A 15,175-nucleotide genomic window follows, 5' to 3' on the forward strand; every position below is an offset into this window, starting at 1 on the left:
AGGGTTTTGACATATATTTTTTTCTTATTGTGTTGTTTTACACTTTTTTTGCATTGCCTTTTGTGCATGTAGAAGATGTTTTAAATAAAGATAATGCACTGATAACTTGAACAGACTAGCCTTTTTCTGTTCTATTTTCCCATTTATTTATCACAGGGAACTCTTTCACCTGTCATCTTGCTCAATAATTGTTGAGCACACCCTTAAAATTCAGTGTATCCCCCCCCTCTCTCTCTCCCTCTCTTCCCCCTCTGTCCTTTCCCCTCTCTCTCTCATAATATTATTTCTAATGTTTGTACTGTAGAGCAGGGCTTTTCAACCTTTTCACCCATTGTACCCCTTTTAGGATATGGTAATAACTGAGTACCACCAGGCGCCTAGCAAGGTGTCAAAAACATGACCAAACAAAAGAAAAAAGTGATAAAGTACAGGTAGTCCTCGACTTACAACAGTTCGCTTAGTGACTGTTCAAAGTTACAATGGCACTGAAAAAGGTGACTTATGACCATTTTTCACACTTATGACCGTTTCAGCACCCCCAAAGTCACGTGATTTACATTTGGATGTCGTCATATTTATGACGGTCACAGTGTCCCAGGGACATGTGATCCCCTTTTGCAACCTTCTGACAAGCAAAGTCAATGGGGAAACCAGATTCACTTAACAACCATTTATATAAGGGGTGTCAAACTCAATTTCATTGAGGGCTGCATTAGCATTGTGGTTACCGTCGGGGGGGGGGTGTCCTTCTTTCCTTTTTCCCTCCCTCCTTCTCATTCCTATCTCCTTCCTTCCTTCCTTCCTTCCTTCCTTGCTTCCTTCCTTCCTTCCTTCCTTCCTTCCTTCCTTCCTTCCTTCCGCAGGGCTGTCAGAGCTCAGCAGAAGCACCAGGATCAGCATCAGGAAGAAAGATAAATCCATCCATCAAATCATCTTTTCACATCCTTGGGGCTATGCAAAATGTGGCTCTTTGGAAACCCAATCTCTGCAAAAACTTTTGTTTTGTTTTGTTTTTACATGTCAAGCACTGTTAAAGCTCTCTGGCAGCTTCATTCTTCAATGCATCTGGCCAATATTTAAGAATACAACCCCAAACCTCTTACGCAAACACAATGCATCATGTCAGTTGTAGGACAAATAACATGAGCAAGCATTTTATTGCCTCCCTGGATATAATTCCTGCAGCTGGAGAAAAAGCAGCAAAAAGAGAAAAAAGAGAGAATGTGCATTTCATTAATGGAGAACAAAGGAACAGTGAGTGACTCATACTTAAGGGGGAAAATAGGCTAAAAATAAATTTAAAAAGACACATCACAACAATATATTTTCTGCCATGGAGCAAGTTTTGAATTGATTCCAGAGTTCAGAGATCTTAAATCAGGGGTGGGGAACCTTGGCTCTTTTATGACTCGTGGACTTCAACTCCCAGAATTCCTGAGCCAGCATGGCTCAGCTTGGAAATCTCTCCCTTTTCCCTCAGCATGGCTGGCTGAGGAATTCTGGCAGTTGAAGTCCACAAGTCATAAAAGAGCCAAAGTTCTCCTCTTCTGTCTTAAACGGTTGCTCTGCAGGAATTGCATCCCATGAAGGAAGCCAAGTGAGGGATTTACTAAGGCTTTGGAAATGGGCATTTGTAAGTCTAACCAAACGGGCCAAAGCTGACAGCTGCTCTTTGCTAAACTTTTCCCAAAGAAAACAGGGTTGCAAAAAGAGAAACCAGTGAAGGAGCCAAACTTTTTCCTTCAACCTTCTCTGGAGGAAAGAGGAACGCAGCATCCACCAGGCAGTTTTTGTCCAAATTGGGCACCCAAATCAAAGAGAAAAAAACAGCTGTGGAATTTTGAAAAACTACCAGGGCTGCTGCGTCCCTTCCCAAAATGAAGCACTCCGTGCAGCCCAACCTCATCCCGCACATCCACCACAACACCTGGCCACTTACTTGTCCAAAATGAAGTACAGGTCGAAGCACCCATAGCAGGTGGCATCCCCCTCCTCTCGCTGCCCCCCTCGCCCATCACAGGGGACCATCAGGGCGGCCAGGAAGAGCCACTGCAAGGCCTGGGGGAAAGGTCTCTGTACTGCACGAGCTATTCCCAAATCCAGGCAGTCCAAGGTGGTGAAGGTCCCAGAGCTTTGCTCCTCCCAAGGTCCTTCAGCGGATGGCCAAGCGGCAGTGGCGGTTTCTCAGGGGATCAAATCCTCATGTTCAGAAAGGAGGGGAAAAGGCTGTCCAGAGGTGGGGGTTGGTTTTTTGAGGGGTGGTTTCAGATTTCCCTTCTGGTCTGCTTTCCCTCCTGTCCATTTTCAGGGGTGCCTCTGCCTTGCGCTTCCAGTACAGTGCAGCCCAGCCTGCCACTGTCAGCCAGGTGATTGGCAACTTCCAGATGGTTTTTTTCCCCCATTGCTTTGCTTTGCCCCAGATTTAAGGAACGTGGAAGCCTCATCCCACCTCCTGCCCCCTTCCCCATGAAGGAAAGAGCTGGAATCCAGCACTGATCCTGGCGCTTCTGTTGAGCCCCAAAGAAGCACTGATCAGAAGAAGCGCCAATCAGCTGGAGCCCAGTGCTGATCCTGGTGCTTCTGCTGAGCCCTGACAGCCCTGCAGCTCCAGCCGTCTCTCGCTCAGGCTTGTGCGATGCTGCCGCTGGTTCAGCTCATTCCCCTCTCCCACTACCACTTCTCTAGGATGGTTGCTTACCACCTGCCAGGTGCCAATGTACCACAGGTGGTATGCGTACCACCGGTTGAAAATCCCTGCTGTAGAGCATCTGAACATTTAAATATATCATGACCGATGCATGAACTACATAATTATCTGTAAAAGACAAACATTTTATAATAGTGTTTATGTGCTTTCTCCAGATCACTAGCTAATCATTCCCTACTGCTGCATTTCCTTCCTAGTGTTTGTTCCCTGATTTGCCTGATACTATGAATGCAGTAATATTCCTTTAAATAATTAACATAGTTGATAGCATAGCAACTATTTCCAATCATCAAGCTTAATACTTAATATAATAAAGCTCTAAAATCTCTTCTTATTCTAACGTGTTTCAACCCACTGATAAAATTTTCCCCAGGTTTTATAGAAGATTGAATCCTCTTTCTCCTTCATCTCTAACGTTAATCTGTCCATTTCTTCACAATCTAGGATTTTCAAAATTATAATCTGGTCTGATGGTAGGTTTTCATTTTTCCAAAATTGGGCGAATACTATTCTTGCAGCTGTCAATACGTGTAATATTAAATAATCATTTTCTTTGCCGTAGTTAGTTCTTAATATATCTAACAGGAACAGTTCTGGTTTAAATTCTATCTGGATTTTCATCATCTTTTCTAACCATCTATGAATCTTAGACCAATATTTTTTTGCAATAGAACATGTCCACCAGGCATGATAATAAGTACCCGGTTTTTGCTTACATTTCCAACATGTATCCAATAAATTTTTAAACATTTTCACTAAGCAAACTGGTGTCATATGCCATCTATAAAACATTTTATTTAAGTTTTCTTTGTATGTTACTGCTTTAATAAGTTTGATATTTTTATCCCACAGTTTTTGCCAGTCTTCTAATTCTATAGAATATCCAAAGTTCTTCGCCCATACTATCATTGTCTCTTTTACTTGTTCTTCTTCCATCTTCCAATTTAATAAGTATTTATAAAGCTTCTTAATCAAATGTTCATCTGTTTTTAAAAGTATTTTATCAAGTAAAGTCAGCTCTTTGTAAAATCCCATTGTTTTTATGTCTTTTTCATATCTTGTTTGAATTTGCAAATAGGACCACCATGTTAAGTCAATACCTTGTTGTTGAAGGCTTGCCTGTCTTTGAGTTTTCCGTCCTTATCCAAAATGTCTTTATAACTAACAAGTTTATTATAATTAATCAAATTCGGATAAGCAAATGCTTCCATCGTTGAAAGCCACTCAGGAATTTTCATATACATTTTGTGTCTAACTTTCTCCCATTCAGTGAGTAAAACATTTCTTATAGCATGGTTTTGAAAGTACTTATGTATTTTAGTTTTCTCGTACCATAAAAAGGCATGCCAGGATATGGCTCAGAATTTGATGGACTTATTGGAGGTGCCCAAATTGGATGAGTCCCTAGCTCCACTATTCTCAGCAGTCAGCCTACCAACAGATGTATCTGATGCCCTTAAGGCAGAGGATAAGAAATCTGAGTTAGCATTACGCAAAGTTCATCAAGCATCTGCATGGGCACCGAAGGCGGCAACCTCCACTTCCTTCTTCGCCAGAATTTCCCTTACCTGGCTTAGACAGCTACAAGAGAGGATTCCACTGGAAGAGGTCAGAGTCCACCAGGACTTGACCAAACTTAAAGCTACCTCTGAGTATATGGCGGATGTCTCCTTATACTCTGCCAAACACTCGGCCCGAGCAATGGCTTCCAGCATAGTTGCTTGGAGACTGCTCTGGCTTAAAAATTGGAGAGCTGAAAGCAAACACAAATGGTGGGTGGTCACTGCTCCTTTCAAGGGAGGCAGATTATTTGGGGAGGCATTAACTCCATACCTGATATAGAATAAACAGAAGCAGAAGGTCATCTCTCATTTGACTAGGAGAGCAAACAGACGCTTCCTTCCCTGTGGCCGCCGTCAGTCCTTTTGGACTGGTGCAACACCAGAGACTGGACAATCATACCATCCCTCAGTTCCCAAGACAGAACGTCCATTTGACAAAACGAATTACAGGGACAGGTCCTGGTACCAGGCCCAGAACAAGTCTTCCTTTTGAGGCAGAGGGGGTCGTCCCTTCCATCGCACCAAGTGACTTAGGGGGGGGGGCATTGACGGAAGGCTTTCTCTTTTCATACGCCAATGGGAAACCACTACCACAGACTCCTGGGTTCTGCAGACCATAAGAGAGGGTCTGTCCCTAGAATTCGTAACCAGACCCATAGACCATTTCGTTTCTTGTCCAACCCTAAGAAACCCAACAAAAAGAGGACTCATGGCAGACGCCATTCGACATTTATTAAACATCAAGGCCATAGAGGAGGTCCCAGCGGACCAGGCGGGGCAGGGATATTACTCCATCCTATTTGTAGTCCCAAAATCCTCAGAGGAATGGAGAGCAATCCTCGACCTTAAGGGCCTGAACTTCCATCTCCAGTATCGGAAGTTCAAAATGCAGACGCTCCATTCCATTTTGGGCAGTCTCACGCGAGGAGATCTCATGACCTCAATCGATCTCACAGAGGCATATCTGCACATCCCCATCCTCCTGGAGAATCGCCAATTTCTGCTGTTCTGTCATCTCAACCACCACTTCTAGTACAGGGCCCTATCATTCGGTCTTTCCTCTGCCCCCAGGGTCTTCACCAAGATCCTGGTGGTGTTGGCAGCACACTTGAGATTGGTCCCGGTGCATGTCCAGTGCTACCTGGATGACATCCTGATCCAATCAAATTCTGTCACGTCCACCCAGTCGGATTTGGCCCTTACAATCAGGACTTTCCAGGACCACGGGTTCTCAATAAATTTCAAAAAGAGCCAGACGTCTCCCTCAACCCACCTATTACACCTGGGCATGGTGATAGACACGGACTCTTGTCACGTGTTTCTGTCAGAGGACTGTCGCAAGAGCATCCGAGACCTGGTCTTCAGGGTCCGCAGGCACAGGGTAGTGACACTACCTCTGTTTTCCTAGCTCCTGGGGAAATTAATATCTTGCATAACGATAGTGCTGTGGGCTCGACTACATGCCTGGACCCTCCAATGGTCCCTGCTCTCATACCAGAGACGGCACACTAGCTCCTCCAACCAATTGGTACAGTTCCCCGTCAAGTGCTCCTCTCTCTTGACTGGTGGACATCTTCAGCCATGCGCAAGGGGACTCTCTTCAAAGAGCCTCACTGTATTTTTATAACCACAGATGCAAGTCTCTTCGGTTGGGGTGCACACCTCCAATCTCAGATGGCTCAGGGCCAGTGGTCATAGTTGGACCTGAGGCACAACATAAATTGGTTGGAGCTCAGGGCGATCCATCTGGCTCTCAAGCACTTCCATACCGTAATCAAAGGAAAATGTGTTGGTCCTCACGGACAATGTAGCTGCAAAAGCTTACGTGAACCGGCAAGGTCCCTCATGATGAAGGCTCGGGTGTTGGGCTCCTGGGCAGAGAGCAACTTGCTTTCCATCAGGTCCAAGCACATCTCGGGAGAGGCGAACCGGCAGGCGGACTTCCTCAGCAGGTCAATAGTGGACCATTTGGAGTGGCAGTTGCACCCAGATCTCTTCAAGGAGATCACAGACAGGTTTGGCCATCCAATCATGGACCTGTTTGCCTCGCTGGAGAACACCCAGCTTCCCAGGTTCTTTTCACATTTCCCCTCTCAGAGGGCGGAGGGGACAGATGCACTATGCAGCCCATGGCTGCAAGGCCTGTTGTACATCTTTCCCCCTCTACCTCTTCTCCCGGCAGTTGTCAGGAAGATCCTGGAGGAACAGGCAGAGTTAATTTTCATTGCACCTCACTGGTCAAGATGGCCATGGTTCACAGACCTAGTGAGCCTCTCCACATCTGCTCCATGGCGGATTCTGCATATGGTTAACGCAGGGGGTTTTACAACATCCAGACCCCCAGTGGCTCCAGTTGGCTGCCTGGCACTTGAACGCTGCACCCTGACTCAGGAGTCATACTCGTCAGGGGTGATTGACATGATCCAGGCTGCCAGGAGACCTGCGATTAATCGCATTTACGATTCCTGGTACGACAGGAATCACCTGAATTTATCTAAAGTGACCATCCCAAGGATCTTAGACTACTTGTTGGAGGGCGTCAATAAGGGGTTGTCGCCCAACACCATTCGTAGGCAGGTAGTAGCTCTTTCCACGGTGCTTTCCTGGGACAGATCAGAATCCTTGTCTCAGCATCCCATGATCCGCTTCTTTCTCAAAGGAGTTACGAATAGCAGACCGCCCGTGGTCCATAGATACCCCTCCTAGGAGCTACCCCGGGTCCTGCAGGCCCTAACGGCCTCACCCTTTGAACCTATTAGAACCTGTTCCTTGCGATACCTGTCACTCAAGGTTTCTTTCCTGATTGCCATTATCTCTGCCAGGCGTATCTTGGAGCTGGCCGCTTTATCTATCAGGAAAGACCTGTGCACGTTTCACAAGGACACGGTGGTTCTTAGGCTAGACCCTTCCTTTATCCCTAAGATCAACATGGTTTTTCATAGATCACAGGAGGTTATTTTCCCAAACTTTTGCCCCATCTGTCACATGATCTGGAACGGCAATGGCACACATTGAACGTACGTAGAGCCTTGTGTTATTACATCAAACGCACGGCGGCCTTTCGTAAGTCTGAAGCCCTGTTTGTATTCTTTCAGCCTTTATCCATGGGACAGAAGGTATCTGCCTCTACCATGGGCAGGTGGATCAGGGTGTGCATAGCAGGAGCATATGTGTCACTTTCCCTGCCAGTTCCTAGTCATGTGACGGCACACTCCACTCGCAGTGCTGCCACATCTGTGGCGTGGGCAATACAAGCATCCATAGAGGACATTTGCAGGGCAGTGACATGGTCTTCGCCTTCCCCTTTCATTAGGCATTACCGTCTGGACAAATTTGCCTCGGCTGAGGCTTCCTTTGGTAGACGAATCCTCCAATAGGTAGTGCCAGGACTAGGGACACAGGCCCCAACTGACTCCCTCCTGTAGGGACAGCAGGGGCTTTGGTAGGTCCCATTGGTGGATTCTTCAGTCATCATGCTGGAGAAGAAGCATTGGCTTACCTGAACACCTCTTCTCAGCATGATGGTGCAGAATCCACGCCCACCCCTCTAGAGATCAGTTAGGTCCGTGCCAGGGGGTTGCTTTCATTGTACTTCTTTTGAGAGTCATCACGTCAAACTGTTGTCATTGGCTCTGCCATCGATGAAACTGGGAGGTACCAGCCAAGGATGGGCGTGACAACTTGACAACTTAGTCTAATTGGGCAGGAGGACTGAAATAACCCATTGGTGGATTCTTCATCATCATGCTGAGAAGAGACATTCAGGTAAGCCAACGCTCCATCTCCATAGTTTTCCAGGACCTGTAATAGTCTTGAACCAGACTCTAAGGCAGCGGTTCTCAACCTGTGGGTTGCGACCCCTTTGGGGGTCAAACGACCCTTTCACAGGGGTCACCTAAGACCATCAGAAAAGACATATTTCCGATGGTCTTAGGAACCGAGACACCGCTCCGCATCCGTCTCTGCATGGCCTCCTCGCCATTTGCAGAGAGAGAGACAGAGAGGCACTTTCGCTTCCCTTCTCTCTCTCTCAGGTGGACTTACCTCCTGCAGGGCTCCTGATTGGCCCTGCGCCCAGGTGCCCCACCCCCTGGGAGAAGCGTGGCCAGGGCCTCGTGGCCTTGGAGCCGCCCAGGGAAGCCTCAGGATCCCTGCTGGGAGTGGCATGCTGGAGGCTCCACTGAGTGGGCCAGCCCTCCCCAAAAGCCATGGCCCAAAGGAGATCAGCCCCTGTGATCCCCAGCCAGCCCAACCATTGGACCTGCTGGCTGAGAAGGCACGCCGGAGTCCTGGCTGCCAGGAAGGAAGAAGGAGATGCAGCAAAGGTAGGAGAGGAGAGCTGCCTCCTGGGGCCTGGCGCTGGCAGTGGCTTCCTTGCCCCCCTCTTCCTCCTCCCCTTCTTCCTCCTGCTGCCCCCAAGGCAGCTCAGGCAGGCACCGGGGCAAGAGGGCTGCCTGGGGGGAAGCCGGGTTGGCAGAGGGGCTGGCAGGGATGGGCGGAGGGTGAGGGTGGCAGCGCGGAGTCCTGGCTGGGGCGGCGGCGGCAGTTTCCTCGCCCTCCTTCTCTCCTTCCTTCTGGTGCCCCCCTGGCAGCTTGGGCGAGTGCCGGAACAAGAGGGGTACCTAGGGGGAGCAGCTGGGCTGGCGGAGGGCTGGCAGGCCACACAGCACCAGCCCCCACCGCGGCTCCATCGATGGATGGAAGACGAGACCAGGCAGCGCGAAGTCCTGGCTGGGGTGACTGCTTCCTCTCCCTCCTCCTCTCCTTCCTCCTGCTGCCCCCCAGGCAGCTCTGGCAGGCGCTACCTCCACCACTGCTCCATCAATGGGCAGAGGGCAAGGCCAGGCAGCGTGGAGTCCCGGCGTGGGCGGCAGCCGGGCTGGGGCTGGCCGCTGCTGCCGCCAGAGCCACTGCCTCCCATCCTAGTCCTCCACCCTGCCTGTTCAGCTGAGGACGTGGCGGGGTGGCGGCCGGGCTGGGGGCGGCAGTGAGGAACTCCGACAATGCTGCTGTGCCGCTGCCAGAGCTGCTGCCTCCCGTCCTGTTCCCCCTCCCCACCCATTCGACTGAGGACGCGGCAGAGGCTGGGCCAGGGGCAGCGGGGACCCCTGACAATGCTGCCATAAGAGAGAGAGAGAGAAAGAGAGAGAGAAACAGAGGAAAAGAGAGGAAAGAGAGAGAGAAAGAAAAAGAGAGAGGAAAGAGAGAGAAAGAGAAAGAGGGAGGAAACAGAGAAAGAGAGAGAGAAAGAGAGAGAGGAAAGAAAGAAAGAGAGAAAGAGAGGGAGAGGAAAGAGAAAAAGAGAGGAAAGAGGGAAAGAAAGAAAAGAGGGAAAGAGAGAAGAGAGAGAGAGGAAAGAGAGAGAAAGAGAAGAGAGAGAGGAAAGAGAGAGAGAAAGAGGGAGAGGAATGGCGCTTCTCCAACCAGGCTGGGCGGAGCCGGCAGAGCGGCCTTCCTGCCCCGGCTCCCCAGCCAGCTGGATGGGGGGTTGGGGGTCACCACAGCATGAGGAACTGTATTAAAGGTTCCGGCATTAGGAAGGTTGAGAACCACTGCTCTAAGGGCTCTTCCAAAATAAAGACTAAGTCATCTGCATATGCCTGTAATTTAAATATCTCTTTCTTAGTTTCTAAACCTTCAATCAGTTTATCTTCTCGAATTATTCTTGTTAAGACTTCTAAAGAGAGTACAAATAATAATGCTGATGGTGGCAACCTTGTTTCGTATCTTTTTGTATTTGGAAACTTTTTGTTAATTCTCCATTCATAGTTACTTTTGCTTCTTGTTTAGAATAAATTGCTTAGAACATGTTTATGAATCTTTCTCCAAATTCCATATATTTAAGTTGGGTCAACATGAAGTCCCATCTAACATTATCAAATGCTCTCTGCGCATCAACAAAGATCAGTGCCATTTGTTTTTCATTATGCGATTCATAGTTCTAGCGTATCTAATATAATTCTAACATTATATCTTGTTTGCCTTTTGGGCAGGAAACCATTTTGATCAGTATGGATAAATTCAGCTAAGTATCTTTTTAATCTTTCTGCCATTATTGTCATAAAAATCTTATAATCCATATTTAAAAGATAGGCCTATAGTTTTTGATGAGAGTTAAATCAGAATTTTCTTTAGGTATTAGTGTGATGATTGCTTCTTTCCATGAATTTGGGGTCTTTGCTGCTTTCAATACTTCATTAAATATATCCAATAGGGTTGGGCCCAAAAGTTCTTGAAGATTTTTATATATTTCAGATGGTAATCCATCAGGGCCGGGTGTTTTATTGCTTTTTTTTTTTAAATTGCTTCTATAATTTCCTGAAGTGTTATATCCTTATTTAATATATTTTGAAATTCTTCCAGGACCTTTGGCAGTTCGGCATTCATAAGATACTATAGTATTCTTCCTTCACTAATTTTTCCATCATCTTTATAAAGGTTTTTATAGAATTCATACGTCACATGTTTTTTCTCTTCAGTCTGGTATACCATCTCTCCCACTTCATTGCATAGTTTACTAATCCATCTTTTATCTTTTTTGTTTTTTTAGTCTATAAGGCAACCTCTCCCAGGTTTATTTGCCTGTTCAAAAATTTTTTGTCTGATACTTTTTATTTTTTGTGCCAATTTTTCTTTTTTATAATATTCAATTTATGTTTGTTTAGGTCTAGTTGTAGTTTTAGATCCTTACATTGTGGTTTGGTTTTTTTGTAGTTCTATTTCTAGTTTTTTGTGTTCTTCCTCTAAACTTTTTTGATACTGCCTTTTCTTTTTATTTTCATTAGCCATGTATGCAATTGCAGTTCCTCTCATGACTGCCTTGGCTGTATCCCCTAGATTTTGGGTATTAGTCTCCTCTTTCTTATTTGTCTGGAAGAATATCTGCATTTGTTCTTCCATCTTATACTTGAATTCTTTTTGATTCAAGATTGCTTTTTTTAAGGTCCACCTCCTTGTTGTCTTCTGTCCTTTCCATTTCATTATAATAGGATTGTGGTCTGCCCATGTATTAATATCTATTGTTACATCATCTACATCTGAATTTAGTTCTTTCGTTGTCCAGACCATATCAATTCTAGACCACGATTGGTGACGCCCTGAATAATATGTAAATTGTTTTACATATCTCATTTGCCATCTCTTCTTTCTTGATTTCTAAAGCTCTCGCTAACATATCTGCCATCATTTCTGGGAGGTCCTCCCCCTTCTCTTCTTTCACGTTCTGAAAACGTAAATAGTGATCTGCTTTCTCTGTCTCTAGCAAGATAACAGTTTTTTTCCAATTCTTTGTTTGCTTGTGAGAGTCTTTTGTTCATTTCATCTACTCTTCTTTCCTCCTTGTTCATTCTATCTTCCATTTCTAATAGTTTCTGTTCATTTTTCAGTATTTGTTGTTGGAAGCATTCAAATTTCCCATCCATTGCTCCCATTTTCTCTTTGAGTTCTCCGGTGTCGTTCCTTATTTTGCTTATTTCTTTTTTCAAGTTTTCATGGTTTCTCAACATTACCTCTTGCATAGATTGTAACATTGATTGTAGGTCTTTAAATGAGCCTGTTCTTTCCCTTGGTATCATTTCTTCTATTGATCTTTGCCCTGCTGGGCTTAGATCCACCGATGTTGTTTGAGTTATCTGCTTTCTTCCAGTCCCAACTCTTATTAAGTTGGGGATGCTTGTCATCTTTCAGAGTGACGTCAACCAGTCCTCCCACTTATGTACAATCTTTGTCTTTTCTTCCACCACACCTGAAAGATTTGTTATTCTTCTAATATTATAATCATTGATACCTTATATCTTAACAATATTATGTTCTGTTACTAACACAATATCAAGCCTCTAACACTAGCGCTTTTAATATACAGTAATTAACAGGCTAAAGTATTTATCAGTTTCAAATGCTCATATTCCACTGCAAGTCTAATTTATCTGAATAGTTATATATAATAATAGTATAACAGTTGATTCATCTAAATATTATAGCAAGTGTTCAGTTCATTGGCAATACAGTCCAAGTTTTACAATTAATCTCTTGACAGTTGTAGGGATTGACGTGATCAGCAAGGTAGACAAATAAATGATTTTTCTCCCCTTCTTTAAATTTTCAACCTTTTGTTCCTAGTTAGTCTCTTCCAGCACTGAACTATATTTTTCAAAGATCTTGGAGCATTGGGGAGCTACCAGAGGACTGGAAAAGAGCTGATGTAGTTTCCATCTTCAAAAAAGGAAAAAAAAATGGATCCAGGAAATTACAGACCTATCAGCCTGACCTCAATACCTGGGAAGATTCTGGAAAAGATAAACAAACAACAAATCAGCGAACACATAGAGGCAAACAAAGTCATTATTAAAAGCCAACATGGGTGTCATGGTTCTGAAAGATGAAACTCTTCAAAGAACTTACCTTAAAGAATCTTTAATCGAGCAGCATAGCTTCGGTACGTACATAGTTGAAGCCAAAATCTGACTTCCCCACCATTCAGCACAATTTCCCCCTACAACTAACTGTCATAAATCACATTCTCCAATTAGTTTGAAATGCTGGCTTCCTGCCCAGTTCGTTATCCTGCCCTGCTTTATCAGCTCTTGTTACGATATTGTATGTCTAACTAACTCCAATCACTTTCCTCCCCCTCTCCCAGTATCATCTAATTCTAAGAGTACAGTATAAGAAAGAAAAAGGCTGCATCTCCTTCTGTTGTCAAAGCAAGAACATCCAATGTTAACAGCATTGACAATGGGTTTGTCAAAAACAGATCATGCCAGACAAATCTTATTGCATTCTTTGACTAGGTGACAAAATTAGTGGACCAGAGAAATGCTGTGGATATAATTTACTTGGACTTCAGTAAGGCATTTGATAAAGTAGACAATAACCTACTACTTGATAAGATAGAAAAATGTGGGTTAGACAGCATCACCACCAGATGGATTCATAGCTGGCTGACTGCCTGTACTCAGCATGTGGTCCTCAATGGAACTGCATCTAGGTAGAGGGAAATATGTAGTGGGGTGCCCCAGGGCTCTGTTCTAGGCCCAGTACTCTGATTTGGATGAGGGGATAGATGGGGAACTCATCAAATTTGCAATGACACCAAGCTGGCAGGAATAGCCAACACTCCAGAAGACAGGCTTAAGATACAGAAGGATCTTGACAGACTTGAACACTAGATGCTATCCAGGGCTTTTTTTCTCATAGAATGCCCAGAATGGAGTTCCGACACTTTTTTTGGATGGAACCTTGTAGGGTAGGCAAGGCAGGTTGTATGACATGTGTGAGTTCTGGCACCTTTTTTTTTTTTTAGAAAAAAAGCACTGGTGCTATCTAACAAAATGAAATTCAATGGTGAAAAAAGTAAAGTTCTACATTTAGGCAAGAAAAAACAAATGCACAGATATAGTATAGGTGATACCTTGCTCAATAGTAGCAATGTGAGAGTGGACAATCACTTAAATATGAGGCAGCAGTGTGCTGCAGCTGCCAAAAAAGCCAGCACAGTGCTAGGCTGCATTAACAGAGATAAAAAATAAAAAAGGCTTTTTATTTCTAATCATTGTAGCCTAACGACGCTTTTAATTTTTGTGGAGTTTTAAAAATCAGTGCCTCAAAAGCTGGGGAAAAAGAAGCCCCAGAAAGGCAGCCAGATCCTACATTTAACCCCTTTTTTCTAAAAGGTATTTATTTCTAGGTGGCTTTAAAATCATTTTCTCGAATGCAGGGGAAAAAGCAAACGAACCACAACCCCTTTTAAAACCCACAGCTGGTTTTTACCTTTGTAAAAAATCTAAAGACACATATTTTGCCATTTGCACCCTGAATAAAAGAAGGAACTCAAAAGGCAGGATATGCTGTGGTGACTTTGGAGGAGGTCTGGGAAGCTGAGCCCCTTCCCCCCGGCACAAGTGCTCAGCTGGCTGAATTGCATGCATTAACTAGAGCCCTGGAGCTGGCAAAAGGAAAACATGTTAATATTTATACAGACTCCAAGTATGCGTTCCTGACAGTGCAAGTCCATGGAGCCTTATACAAAGAAAGAGGACTAATAACTACAGGAGGAAAGAATGTTAAGCATGGATCACAGATATTGCGTCTGCTGGATAGCATATGGAAACCCAGCAAAATAGCTGTAATGCACTGTAAAGGGCATCAGAAGCGAGTATCAGATATTCAGCTGGGAAATAATAAAGCAGACCGGGAAGCTCGTGTTGCAGCACAAAAGGCACTTGCAGTGCAGACAAACTGCCTAGCTGTATGGGTCCCCCAAGAGCAAGTTAAACCAAACTATCCCCTGGAAGACTTAAAGCAAATTGAGGTGCTTGAAGCATGCCAGGAAGATGGCTGGTGGATCCTGCCAGACCAGCGAGTCTTTATTCCAGGATATACGGCATGGGATGCAGTGCAGCAGGTTCATAAGCAACTGCACCTGGGAAAGACGGCGTTGGCAGATGCCCTGAAGTGAGAGGTCTATATTGACAAAATACACAGCATTGCAGCAAATGTTTGTGCTAGGTGTGAGATTCGTGCAGCCAACAACTCAAGGCAAGGAATCCAACTGCCTCAAGGACACCAACCCAGAGGAAATTACCCCTTTGATTCTCTGATGATTGACTTTACTGACATGCCACGTTCAGGTCCCTATAGAGCAATGCTAGTCATAATATGTACATACACTGGATGGCTGGAGTGCATCCCTACAAGGACAAAAAAGGCAACTGAGGTCACAAAAGCCTTGCTTCACATTATTATTCCCCAGTATGGGTTGCCATCTAGGATTTCCTCAGACAATGGTCCTGAATTTATCCATAGAGCTACCCAAAAGATAGCAGCTATGCTAGGAATAATATGGAAGCTTCACTGTAGTTTCCATGCTCAATCGAGAGGAAGGGTTAATAGAACCATTAAGGAAAAC

Source organism: Crotalus tigris, unplaced genomic scaffold, assembly GCF_016545835.1.
Source record: "Crotalus tigris isolate CLP2741 ecotype Arizona unplaced genomic scaffold, ASM1654583v1 scf7180000017737.1785205, whole genome shotgun sequence".
NCBI lineage: Eukaryota > Metazoa > Chordata > Lepidosauria > Squamata > Viperidae > Crotalus > Crotalus tigris.